The sequence below is a fragment of the Camelus ferus genome, chromosome X, assembly GCF_009834535.1.
Source record: "Camelus ferus isolate YT-003-E chromosome X, BCGSAC_Cfer_1.0, whole genome shotgun sequence".
NCBI classification, from domain to species: Eukaryota; Metazoa; Chordata; class Mammalia; order Artiodactyla; family Camelidae; genus Camelus; species Camelus ferus.
The window spans coordinates 92,268,319-92,278,942 of NC_045732.1; the positions used below are offsets into that span (position 1 = coordinate 92,268,319).

Genomic DNA, 10,624 nt, shown 5'->3' on the forward strand with positions numbered 1-10,624 from the left:
CCTATCTTTGACTTTGCTGCCAAATTTTTCCTGGTTTTCCATGGTTGCTTCTTAGTCCTCTACCTACACTCCTTTGTATTCTTCTCCTTAAATACTGATGCTCTGGTCTCAGCCCTCTTTTCTCTTACATCTCACTCTCCCTGGAAAATCTCACCCATATACAAGTTGATGACAGTCCAGACCTCTTTCCTGAGCTCGAGATTCATAAAACCAATTGCCCACTGACCATCTCCAGCTGGATATTTCACACTCACCTTCCAAAATGGATCTCTTCATTTCTCTTAGACCCAAATATCTTCTTCATTCAATGATCTCCCATGTTCTTATCTCCATGATTGGCAACCCTAGCCTCCCAGTTGCCTAACCCAGAATTCTGACAGTCATTTCAGAGCCTCCCTCTCTGCTGCCCTCATATTCAATCAGTCACTATATTTGGTCAAATCCACCTCCTAAATATATCTACAGATCATTGTGGTTGTCTCCTACAACATCTGCACTCTCCTCTAATCAACACAAATGCACATACAGTCTTCTGTATTCAGACCTGACATACTCAAGCCACAGCTGCTGTGGTCCATGACTTTGGAGCTGTTTCTTTCAGTGAAGAAGGCAACCTGCTAGAGCAGTTCCAAACTCTGGGTTCTCAAAACGCTAGCCATGGTGTGGAGGTTAGTTTGGAGGGAACAGAGTAGAGGCAGACAAACCAGTTAGGGTTTGTGGCAATTGTCACGTCTCTGCCACTTTCTGGCTCTGTGACCTTATGCAAGACATTTACTTCTCTGAGTCTCAGTTTCTCCATCTATAAAATGGAGCATAATAATAGTTTTATCTACTTGCAAAGTTGTTGCCAAGGGTCATTAAGATAACACATGTACAACATTTAATGTAGTGCCCTGCACCCAGCAAATGCTCATGCTCAGTAAATGATTGTGGAATGTTCAAGAAGGAGGCTTAGATGGGAACATGGCTGGCTCTAGCAGCCTGCCTTCTTTGCTGAAGACAATAGCTCCAAACTCATGGACCACACTAGCTGTGGCTTAGGAATGTCATCAGATCTGAACAGGAAAGACTATGTGTGTGCATTTGTGTTGATTAGGGTTGAGTGCAAGTGTTGCAGAAGACATCAGCATTGTATTCTTGAGGTCGGGGTGGCAGCTCAGGGCTGGAGGAACTGACTTCACTCGCCCAACTGGAGCCAGCATGTCTGGAGCCAGACAGCAGAGGGCAGCAGAGGTTGGTTCTATTGCAGTTCCCTGGGTTGGAATGGGGGTGGGGAAGAGAAACCTAAAGGAAGAACTCAGGGTCCTAATTCCAAATGCAGGTGGGCTGGGGAAGCTGTTCAGAGAAGAGAAGCGCCCTTGGGACCCCCTCCCTTAGGGTTTGGGATGAAGACAATTAAGGAAGTAGGGCCGCTTGTGAGGGGCCAAAGGGGCTAGACTTTAGGGGTGGAAACTGAGTGAGTGAGTTGGGATGTTTGCAAAGTATATTAAGGAAAATGCATCTATCCTAGTCTTGTGTGTATTTGGGCCTTCTCACTTTTCTTGGCGTTCCCATGGTCCTTCTAAGGGCAGAGTTATCAACTGGGAGTTTCCAGTTTCCTAGAGGGTGGAAAAACCTTTATGTGTGTTCAATGATGAATTTGTAGTATAGATAGGGACCATATTCCTAAGGTACATTGTGTTTCTTTTTTTTCTAATTGGAGTATTGTTGATTTATAACGGTGTGTTATTTTCTGCTGTACAGCATAGTGATTCAGTCATATCTATATCTATACATACACACACATTCTTTTTCATTACTAGGTTATTACAAGGTATTGAGCATAGTTCCTTGTGCCATACTGTAGGATTTTATTGTTTAAATATATGGAACACTTTATGAATTTGTGTGTCATCCTTGCTCAGAGGCCATGCTAATCTTCTCTGTATCATTCCAATTTTAGTATATGTGCTGCCAAAGCGAGCACCCTAAAGTACAGATGAAAGAAGCCTCAGGCTTACCATGAAACCAAAACCCAGAGAGGGGAAATGATTTGTCTAAGGTTATAGAGTCAAGATTCAAAGTAGAAGTCAGCACTCACTGAGACCCTACAGGTACTGCTGAACACCTACATACATCACCTCACTTAACCCTCACAATAACCTTAGGAGGCAGAATCAGATGTTTTATTATCACATTTTACAGATCAGGAAACTGAAGCTCAGAAAGGCTAAGCCATTTGCCCAAGGTGCAGCCAGGATGTAAACCCAGGCAGCCTGATTCTCAGGCCTGTGCTATTAACCACCTCATTCTACTACTCGCCTAGACCAAGGTTAGGTCTCCAGCCTCCCCAGTCAGGGCTTTCTATTATTATTCTACATTGTCTTGGATGGAAATCCAAATTTAGTAAGTCAAATCCTGGTCTTAAGTATAATAACAAGGCAGTTTGCTACTTTAAGAGAGTTTTCAGTTAATTCTTTTGTAAGGTAAATATCCTCATTAAAAAAAAAAATCTCCTCTCATCTGTAATTTACTTGCTTTGTGGTGTTCCCGTATTGCATGAACTGTCTGGGGAATGTGTATTTGGTGTGATTCCTACAGAGTATTAATGTCTATACATGTTCTGCTTTATATGGCTTCTTTCTCAGCCTGCTCTGACTCTCTCCTGGGACACTTTCCTAAGTCAGACTGTCAGGGTAGGTCCAGGGACAGTGAAAGGAATCTGGTTAAAGCAATGGGATTTTTTAAGACAGTCACCTATTTTGTTTTCTTTCTACTATTGCTTATTGTTGGCCAAACAACCATTCTCATGCTTATTAAGTATTTGCATGGAGGTATGCAGGAACGCATTCATTCATTTATTCATTCAACACTTGCTAAGCACAGACTATGTGCCAAATGCTATGCTAGATCCTGGGGTGCCATGATGAGCACGGTCCCTGCCCTCATGGAATTTTGAGTCCAGATGGCAGGCATGTCGATTGCATGTCATTCCCTCTCAAGCTCCCCCAACTGGAATAGGGCATTGCCTGTCTTCTCCATCCCAACTGCCTCAGCTTGAGTTCTTGCCATCTCTCTCTCCCTTGGGTCCCATGAAAACATCCCTTTCAACATGTCACATCCTTCCCCTGCTCAACCTGCTCAAAAATTTTCAATGACTCCCATTTCCTGTCAAATGGGGTCCAAATTCCTTCACCATCTGGCCAGAGTCAAGCAATTCCATAATCCTCCTCTATCCTCCCTGCCCTTCTCATTTCCTACGTGTTCCCCTGGGCTAGTAGAGAGGGTCTTCTTACTGTCCGTCTGCACTGCTGTTTCATTCCTCATCTGTACCGCACTTTCATCTCCATGAGTCCCACCCCTCCCGAAGAACCATCTCCTGCAGGAAGATTTCCCTAAAGCCTCCCTGCTTTCTCTTCTCTCCCTTCTCTGTGATCCTGGGCCCAAGTCCTGGCTGGGGTGAGAATCAAATGAGAGCCATCATGGGCAAAAGTTTTGTATTGCCTAATGTGAGGCTGTCTTCATATTGGTTCTCATAGCTTCCATTTATTGAGCATGCATTCTCTACCAGACAGTGGGGCTCAGTGGTTTATAGACATCACCCCCTGGAATCTTCTATGAAATAGATATTTATTAGGCTTATCATTCAGATGAAGAAACTGAGGCTCAGAGGAGTGAGATTATCTGACCCAAGATCAGTTATAGAAGGTCCCTCTGGGAAGCCTGTGCTCCTTCAGAAGATGGTCCACTACATTGAGCTGGGTTAAATCCCAACTCTGCTCTTTTTAGCCCCCTGAAGTGCAATATGATATGGCCTTGAGGGATTTTCACACTTGAGTTTTCAAAAGTTCTATTGATATTTACCCTGGTCCTGACTCTCTGTCTCTATTTTATCATAATTTTACTGTTGTAAGACACCTCAAGTCTTTGGGAAATAAGGCGTAAGTAATTAAATCGATGCAAATAAGATGCACTTCTCCTGTCTCCACTCCCATTGTTCAGGAGAGAGCTGGGTACCGGTGCTACGGGCAAGCATCATCTAACTCTGCTCTGTGAGGCCTTGAGGAAAAGGCAATCCAAGTCAGAAGCCAAAGGTCAGTTCCTTCTGTGAAATAAAAGGGCACAGAGTCTGTGCCAGGTCCGCTAGCAAAATGCCAAACTGTGGTCTGGACTCTATTTCCTTCCACTGTTTTATTTTTATTTTTGAGGATCCATCAGGTGGTAGTGGATGATTCATGCTTTACTTACTCTTCTTGTTTATTTCCCTTCCTCGACCTTCAGATTTTTTTCCTCTTAATGTTTGTTCCGGGTTTTGACAAAGCACTGAGGTACTTGACTTGCGTTGGTAACTTTTTTCCCCTAATGTCTTCTCAGGAAAAAAAAAAAAAGAAAGGAAATGACAGTATTCCAAAACTATCTTTTATTCCATCAGTGGATGGATTGCACCTGCTACTTCTAAGGTCACTCTTCAATCGTTTCCTTTTACAGTAAAACTTCATTAGAAGACGTTCCATGAGTACCAAGTGGGGATGGCTTGGGCCCTACCTGGCCTAACTTTGCCCACTCTCAGCAGGAAGAGTCGTCTGAATAAGTGGGCTCCATGCACTGAGTCTCCGTACTTTAAGGCAGCAGACTTTGTCACTCCTTTGGCAGCACCATTTGCGTACAAATGATTGATGCTGGGAAGTCTTTCCATTTCATTAAAGCAAGTCTCCCAAGACCTCGATTAGGCTTCAATTTGTTAGCCTACTTGGAATTACTGTGAATTATTCAAAGCAATAAAGCTTCATTTCTTTACAAGTAACCTACAATAAAATTGGTTCACTAATTTGAAGGGCTACCTCCAATTAGTTTGAGTAAGTGAGGTTGGACTGCATTCAATAGCAATTTATTGATTTCTTTCATCATAGAAATCACTCTTCCTAGGAAAGAACACTTTTTAACAGCCCCAGCACTCTGGGAACACTGGAACAGTGGGTTCCCCCTCAGAGACAAAGATGCGTGGTCCACTCACCTGTTCTTGAGTTGGAACCTTAGTAATAGGGATCCCTTTGAACAGATACATCCACATGCTTGTAATCTTGTCCTTCGTGGCTAAAAAACATGGGCTGAAATTCATGGTCAATATATGGCTGGGATGGAGGATTGGTTCTGTGTGTTACTGACCACTTTACCTCTCTAGGTTCAAGTTACCTCATTCTGCAATTGTATACTTAGGCTGTGAATGTGATTAAGGACAGTCAGTGGTCAGGGATAGGGTTCAGCCTGCGGATGAAGAACTAAGGGAAGAGGCCTTCCTTTTCCAATGCTGACTGCCTGCTTATAGGTAGCCTGATGCTCTACCCCACTGAGCTTGAGACACAAGACACTAGACAGCTGGAGGAGACTGGAATTAGAGGACAAAGACATTTAGGAAGGTGGGGAAAGATACTGGATGATTTCTATTCCCTGCCCAGTACTTAAACACTTTCTGTAAAGAAGGCAAGAAGAAAAGGGTCACTTCTATAGTCACTGGCGTAGTAAGGAGTTCTCAGATTCCAAATCACTATTTGAAATAGGTGCCTTTGCTATGAACATCTCTCTGGGAGACTCTGGCCATGAGATGCTGCTGGAGTATGTTTCAGGGAAGCTGCCTTTTCTCTGCCTATAGTGAGGGTGGGGAGGAAAGGAGATGGGCTGGGCCACCTTGGACATGTTTGAGTTACCAAATGACAATAGAATTCCTGCTTAGAATGTGAGGGAAATGGGTTTCTCTGATCTCCTGGGAGGAATTGTAATCACCAAGTTTTGAAAAGCCTAGGGAATCTGTAACTGAAGGCTGCCTTTCATTTGAGACAGGAAGAGACAGACACGGAAGGTGAGACTGATAAGTCCAAGGGCGTGAAGCACCATTTCCCCCTGCAGGATGCTGTGGCTGGCCTGGAGAAGAGGAGGTGGTGGTGACCTAAATGCCCACAATCACCCAGTGAGGTCATAACCATGATTATCCCCACTGTACAGATCAGGAAACTGAGGCACAGAGAGAAACAGAAGTTGCACAGCTTGTGAGTTACAGAGCTGTAATTTGAATCGAAGACTAACTCCAGAGCCTCCAGTTATAGCTATTGGGAAGATCAAGTCCATCTGGAATAGCAGAGCAACCTGGAAAAGAAGGGATAGACGGGGTTATGGTAACATGGCACCTCAATGGCCCTGAAATGACCTCCATGCCAAGAGGTAGTATAGTGTAGTGGCAAAGAATGTACATCAGCGATCCAACAGTCTAAATCAACACTCTCGCTTCAAATCCCAGATCTACTGCTTCCTGGCTTGTGACCTTGGGCAAGTTACTTGACCTCTCTATACCCCAGTTGCTTCATCTGTGAGATAGGGATAGAGAGGTAATCATGGTACCTACTTCCTGGGGTTGTTGTGAGGATCAAATGAATTAATACAGGAGAGTGTTTAGACAATGCCTGACACCCAGCAAGGACCACCTAGCTATTTAACATCTACTGCAGCAATGAATCGGTCTGTGGCTCTCTGGGAGCTCTGTGAGCCTCTGTCCCTCTCTGCAACCGACTTTAGGTTTCCTTTGAGACATCAGTGATGTACCACATGAAAAGAAGAGCACACAGTGAGTGCTCAGTTCCTGGCAGCTGTTTTGCATGATTACATCAGCCCTTGCAACTAACCCTAGAATCTGCATTCTCCTGTTGGCTTAGAATCTGGGAGTTCAAACATTAAACAAGTGGGTCATTGCCAAGGGATGGGGAACATCTTTTGCTATGTAAATAATTTCAGGGTTTTTCTTTTTTTTTTTTTAATTTGAAGTATACTTGGTTTACAATGTTGTGTTAATTTCTGGTGTATAGCATAGTGATTCAGTTATACATATATGTATATTCCTTTTCATATTCTTTTTCATTATAGGTCATTACAAGGTACTGAATATAGTTTCCTGTGTTATACAGTTGGACCTTGTTGTTTATCTGTTTTATATATAGTAGTTAGTATCTACAAATCCCGAACTCCCAATTTATCCTCCCCGCCTTTCCCTACCCCTAGTAACCATATTTTGTTTTCTATGTCTGTGACTCTGTCTCTGTTTTATAAATAAGTTTGTGTCCTTTTTTTTTTTTAGTTTCCACATAAAAGTGGTATCATATGTTATTTCTCTTTCTCTTTCTGGCTTACTTCACTTAGTATGATGATCTCCAGGTCCATCCATGTTGCTGCAAAAAGCATTATTTCATTCTTTTTTATGGCTGAGTAGTAGTCCACTATATATATACACACCACAACTTCTTTATCCAGTTATCTGTCGATGGACATTTAGGTTGCTTTCGTGTCTTGGCTATGGTAAACAGTGCTGCTATGAACATTGGGGTGCATGTATCTTTTTGAACTAGAGTTCCCTCTGGATATGCCTGGGAGTGGGTTTGCTGGATCATAGGGTAAGTCTATTTTCAGTTTTTTAAGGCATCTCCATACTGTTTTCCATAATGGCATAGTGTACAATGGCATAATGGCTATGCAAAGAATTTCATTTTTTTAAATTGTTTTTTTAAGTTATTTTTGGGGGGTGGGCGAGGGTAATTAGGTTTATTCATTTTAATGGAGGTACTGGGGACTGAACCCAGGACCTTGTGCAGGGTAAGTGTGCACTCTACTGCTGAGCTATACCCTCCCCCCAAAGAATTTCATTTTTAATGCAAGTGACCTTAGGTCCTGCTGATAGACAGAAAAGAGGAAAAGAGGCCATAGCCTCAAGTACCACTGGGCCCAGATCAGAGCCTCAAGAATCTAAGCCCTGTAAGATGGCAGAGCCCACGGGAAAGAAGTCAGCCTCCAGAGTCAGACCTGCCTGGGTCTGGTACTCGGTCTAGTACAGATTGTGTGGCCTGGGGCAAGTGACTTCACCTCTCTGTGCCTCAGTTTCCCCATCTGGAAAATGGAGCTAAGATTTGTACCTTTCCTCACTATTGTAAGGATTAACTGCATGAATACGTGTGGAGAGCAGAGAGCAGCGCCTCGCACGTAGTATGATTATTGTTGATTTAGTTCCAGAGAAACCAGGCAGATGAGTGAGAAACGAAGGAAGACCGTGCTGCTCCTCCCCACCCTTTCCCCTTCCCCACCGGCTGGAAGATGCTCCTGTCCAAAGGGGATATCGAAGCCAAAATAGCACAATAAAGGAAAGGAAGCGCCGGGGGAGCAGATGGGCTCCCCCTGCCTCCTGAGGAATGTGCTGACTCTTAAGGAACTGGCCTTTGGCAGTCGCTTAACACAATCACAGAGCAAAGGAAAATGATCAAGTCTGTCACCAGGGTCAGTGCCAATTTATTTAAGAAAGTGGTGAGGCTCAAAAGGAGGATGTGGAGCATGGGGGTCCCTGTACATTCCTGGAGCCACTTTGCCAAAACTTTGGGGCAGCAATCACAGGTGAATGTAGAAACACCCTCATGCCCTTCCAAAGTCCCCAAGTGGGCAACCCTGACCAGAGTCTGGGATTGGAGGCTCTGAGCCAGGCGTGATGGGGAGGTTGGCGACCTGCGTGGACTGGGTCCAACTGGGGCCTTCATGCGTTCTTTATTCTATTCAGCAAACTTGTATCAAGTGCCCATTCTGTGCCAAGAACTGGACCAGCAGCCATGAGAGATGCTGGAAGAATGATACACGTGAGGTCCTTGCCCTGGAACAACTCACAGGTTAGAGGCTATGCTTACTGCACCTGGGGAAAGCGTCTGAGAAACACTGAGGGGTCAGTGACCAAATGGCCAGCCACTCCCAGGGAGTTTGCCTAGAAAAAAGAGAATGTCTGTAAAGGCTAATGCTTAACATGGAGTAACCTCTATGGGTGGAATTAGCGGGGGAGTTATTTCCTGGAGGGTGGAGGGGTCACAACAGACTGTAAACTCATTAGAGGAAAGGCTTATGCCTTGGTCAATCCCTTGACCAGTCACTAGCATGGTTTTACACCTGAAGAGACTCATAGGCAAAGCATTTAGAATTCAATGCCACCAGCTTTGATTGAGTGTCTACTCCGTGCCAGGCACAATGCCAGGTGCCCTCCCATGCTTGAATATCTTAAAAACTCTGAGCTGGATTAATGTAAATGTTGGATGATTGGGCATGAATCATAGAAAGGCACATAGATATAACCCAGTGGTTCTCAAAGTGTGGTTCCTGGACTGATAACATCAGCATCATCTGAGAACTTGTCAAGCAAATTCTGGGCCCTATCCCATATGTACTAACTCAGAAACTTGAGTGTGGGGCCCAACAAGCTGTATTTTAACAAGCCCTCCAGGGATGCTGATGCACACTCAAGTCTGCCAACCACTGATCTAACCCAGTGATCTATAAGAGAGGAGCTCAGCTGCCATGGAGGTTCTGGGGGAAACTCTGGGGGAGGGGAGGGGGTTTGGAGCAGCCTTATTTTTATCTGCTTTACATGTTGAGCTGCTCTGTCAGATTTTGTTTAAAGAAAGCCCTTCAAACTGGAAAAGTCTGAAAGCACTGACTCCACTCTACCTACCCTGTCTCATCACCTGTACAGATGGGAACACTGAGGCCCAGAAAGGGAAAGCTCTGGAAAGCAGGGATGGGCTGGCAGCCAGGCCTCTTAACTTGCAGCCCAGGGTGCTTTGCAGCATCTTAGGCAACCTCCTCGTGAGAGAGGAAACAGGAAGACTAGCTTTTCAGTCGTCTTTCAGGAAGATCCTGGGGGCTGTCAGCTTCTCTTTCTAGTTCTGCCAGGAAAGGCTTCTGGGGTTCTTGCAGGAAGTCCTTCTGGTTTTGTCTTTCCTCCTGTGGCCCAGAGCCTATAGCCCCAGACTACTTCTCAGCCAGCCTGCCTCTCCCGGCCCCTACCCCAACGCTCATCTCAAGGTGGAACATCACGAGGTGGGGGCACTGCCTGAGCTTCCAGCCTCTCCCTCTAGCCCCAGCCAGCCCTCTCAAGCCCACCTGACATACAAGACTCTGCCTAAGTCTGTATTCCCTGGCCCTCCTTTCCGTGCCCACCCCAGTCCAGGCAGTGCTCTGTCATACTCTGAACTGGGGTCCCTGCCAGCTCCTCCTGGCAGGCCAGTGCGTTCTCTACCATGGCTCCTGCCTTCCCAGCCCCCAACACTGCTAGGCCTATTGTCCTAGCAGGCAGCTCACAGGGCTTGGTAAACCGGCAGGGGAGATGTTGGTGGGGTGGGGTCGGCACTACCTGTTGCTGGCTCCCCGCAAGGCCAAAGACCCAGCTGGCTGGTAGGACTTCCCCACTGCTGCCCCTGCCTTTTCACCTCTGACTTAGGACTTGAGCGTCTGCCAACTTCTCTGGCTTTCTCCAGGGCAAAAGCACTCAGTCCAGCCATCTCCACTGTGTGGGGGAGAACGCAGCAGCCCCTCTGGGTGCCAATTGAGGACAACGCCGGGGCTGGGACAGGAGTCTCGAGCCTCTGAGCCTACGTGAACAAAGTCAAGGCTGCTGCAGTGTGGTGTGTGACTCAGCTGCTTGGCTCTTCCCTTCTGGGTGTGTGTGTATGTGTATGTGTGTGTGGTGAAGGAGGTGGATTCTGGAAGAGGGAGAGAATAAAGAGAAATTGGAAACATGACCACTAAAAGGCTAACGTTCGCAGACCAAGCCAGCTCATCCCCCCTGCAAAAGAGT

At 45.6% G+C, this 10,624-nt stretch overlaps 1 non-coding gene across 1 annotated transcript; it reads right to left on the reverse strand.

Annotated features, from left to right (window-relative positions):
* Positions 1 to 1,859: 1,859 nt before the first annotated feature.
* LOC116662334 lies at positions 1,860 to 1,966 on the reverse strand. Its single transcript, XR_004318370.1, has one exon. It is a non-coding gene; the product is annotated as a U6 spliceosomal RNA (small nuclear RNA).
* Positions 1,967 to 10,624: the final 8,658 nt, after the last annotated feature.